The 3,149-nt window shown below is 33.2% G+C and overlaps 1 long non-coding RNA gene across 1 annotated transcript; it reads right to left on the bottom strand.

The window, feature by feature from the left end:
• Window positions 1–984: 984 nt before the first annotated feature.
• Window positions 985–2,690, bottom strand: LOC114754694 (uncharacterized). The gene is made up of 3 exons (XR_003741231.1): window positions 2,656–2,690; window positions 1,933–2,000; window positions 985–1,169 (listed from the first exon to the last, which is right to left on the bottom strand). It is a non-coding gene; the product is annotated as an uncharacterized LOC114754694 (long non-coding RNA).
• Between the last annotated feature and the right edge of the window lie 459 nt (window positions 2,691–3,149).

A 3,149-nucleotide genomic window follows, 5' to 3' on the forward strand; every position in this document is an offset into this window, starting at 1 on the left:
ATTCTTCCACTGATTCCATATTGCAGTAGAACCTTTTAATCACTTCAGGACAAAATTCTCCACCAATTATCAGCCAATTTGAATAATATTCCAGGGGATCACTCAAGTCCAAATTAATATGTGTATTTTTCTTTAAACTCTCAATATCCATAGACACAACAGGGCAGAATCTTCAATTTGTAAAATCTGCCTTAAACTTAGCCGAATTCACGTCTTTATCTAGATTCCAACTAATAACTCAGAAAAATCAGATGGAATACCTTCTGTGGGAATTTGCCATGCCACACCTTCACTGGCTCTTTGCTTTTTCTACCTCGGTTGCTTGGGAATGGGAATTCTTAATGCAGTCTCCATAGCTTTCTGAATTGAGGCTCTGTCATCTGACTCAATTTCTGATCCCTTAGTGACTACTGGTAGCTTGGATTTAGACTGGGGAGATTTTCTTGGAGGAACGAGTTGCTCTTTGGTCCAACTTTCTCAGATTTTCAGGACTCCTCTCTTCTTGGATGATTCTTCCCTCACTTTCAGTCTATACCGCTTCATAGTGTAACAACGAAACTACTACACTTATAAAGTAATCAATATCAAAAAGTTAACCATAATAGAAAAGAAACTTTGTAAAAATATTTAGAAACACTATCATGGTTATATAAATATCCTAAATCATATGAGATTAACCATGATAGAAAAAGAGTTAAACCAATCCATAAATATGTCTATCATGGTTAAAAGAACTTTCCTAAATTAACTGCGTGCAAAAAGATATTCATAATGGATAGGGCTTTGGGTATTATAAATCTAGAATATCATTTTCAACCATAAGCCCATAACACGATTTTACTAAATAGTACCTTTCATAACTTTCAACAAAATCAAAAGTCATTTCATGTCAAAGATCACTGTGGATTCACCACTCATATCAAACAAAAGAAATCACATGCAAATGCCTAAAGGCCTCCGGCCTTCTACCAGCATACAGTCCAGTAACAGTTCTCAAAAGTACACTGTCAAAATAATCAATCTCAAACATATCAGAGTATGTGGAATGGGCCCTATCATGGCAATATACATCTATCCAACACAATCAAAAGAGTGGAAGCGCTACAATTTTGCAATAGCAGCTCAAGCTTCCGGAGCCTTCCCTGACTGACCCGAACGGGAACTATCACCTGGAAAAGTGTTAAATCAACGGGGTGAGACAAAAGTCTCAGTAACCAGCAATCCTACTTATCAAGCATACAAGTAAGTGCTCGTGACGTGTCAAGTGAGACAAAAGCAAATTCATAGTATTCCAACAAATTTCATATTGTCAAAGCATATAAAAAGTATAATCAATAATCTTTTCACCTCCCTTATATCCACCCACCTTATATCCTCTGACTAAACCCATGGGCTAAATCCTCATCCATGTGACTGGTAATTAGACAAGCTCACCGATCAAGTGATATGGACCGGCCAAAATCCACAGAGCACCAGACCGGACCATGGGTTCCCCCTCTAGTCTACTAGTAGGGTGTCAATGCCCTATAATGAATAATTGGGCCAAAGGACCAATCAGTGTACACCTGATGGCCCTACCACCTTATATCCTCAAATGTACATAATTCACCCCCTTATATCCTCTTTGTTATAGTACCCATCATCAACATCCGCCACCCCTCATATATCAACACTCAAAATATTGCATTCATAAACAATCATCAACATGTAAAAATCAATTGGGATTTTCCATTTTTCAATTGACTCATAATACCTAAGATCATCATAATAGTAAACATATATCTTTTGCAACAAAAGTCTCACAAGACAATTTCAATAACAACATACTTTCATAGCTCACATCGTAATTCAATAATATTTCATAAATTCCTTATAATTCAAAATCAATCACAAACAACCTACGAGCATGAATAATAAGTGGAAAGTGGTTACCTCTTGTCTAGAACAAGTATTACCACAAGGTTAACCCCGTGCTCATACCAATAGCCCAATAATTTAATCTACACAACCAATACATTTACATATCAATACACAAGCTATTTAATTAATTACTTAAACTAAAACATATATATATAAGTTAAAGTTTCTAATTCTATGCTAAACCCAAACCTCTCATAACCCATAATTAAGTCTTTTAGCACAAAATTTATATATCCTCACAATCCAAAATTTTCATTTAAACATTTCAAGGTATTTTTTTTTGATATTTCAAGGTATTTACTTTAATACAGATTTTTCTCAAATTTTTAAATCTGAAATTATCATATTTAAAATTCAAAAATCCTATTTTAACTTTAAATCTCAAAAACCAACCATTAGAAATTCACTATACATCAAATGCATCTAAGTAAATAATTTAATCAACAGTTTCATGGTATAAATATCATATTTTTCATAAATAAATATCTGTTTAACTAAAATAATTCATTTAAAAATATTAGGTCAGTCAATAAATAAAACTAAACTGATAAAAATGATCTACTAAAATAGCTCTACAATATTATGCTTACCTATCATCAAAACTCAACACTTGCTTCAAACCCTAAACCAAAAAATTATCTCTAAACAGTATAAAACTACCATCATTAGATAGATTTAGATGAGTGGAAAAACTTTCATGAAGAGAGTTTAATGAAAAGAAGTCATTTGGCTTACCAAAATGATCTGCAAAGTTGAAACCCTACTGGAAAAATGAGAGGAGGCGCCGGAGAAGGTGAAAAAGAAAAACGTCGAAATGTTTCTCTCTCTGGCCCCCAACGGTTAAAATAATATTTTGGCAAAAATTCCAGTTAAAGACCCCATATTAAAATGGGACAAAATTATAGTTTGGTACCCCGTTTTTTTCCCATTTTTTTTAATCCGTTTTATTATTATTATTATTCAGAAATTTCCTTATACATATTTTATAAATCTTATTTTTAATAATTCTCTTTTCTTAAATAAATAGAGAATAAAACTCATTTATCAAGCATTAAACTCCTTCTAAACTTAACTAAACACTAGGAATAATAATAAATAAAAAAATTGGGATGTTACACATAGTGCCTGAGAGAGTAGTGTTGCTTGATTGAACGTTTCTCAGAGCTTTTTTCCCTCTCAATATTCGGTTCTTTCACTCGCGCCATTTCGTAGGTACCGAAGGATTCCTG

This window comes from Neltuma alba, unplaced genomic scaffold (genome assembly GCF_004799145.2).
Source record: "Neltuma alba isolate B1F8T4 unplaced genomic scaffold, ASM479914v2 tig00010183_pilon, whole genome shotgun sequence".
Lineage (NCBI taxonomy): Eukaryota > Viridiplantae > Streptophyta > Magnoliopsida > Fabales > Fabaceae > Neltuma > Neltuma alba.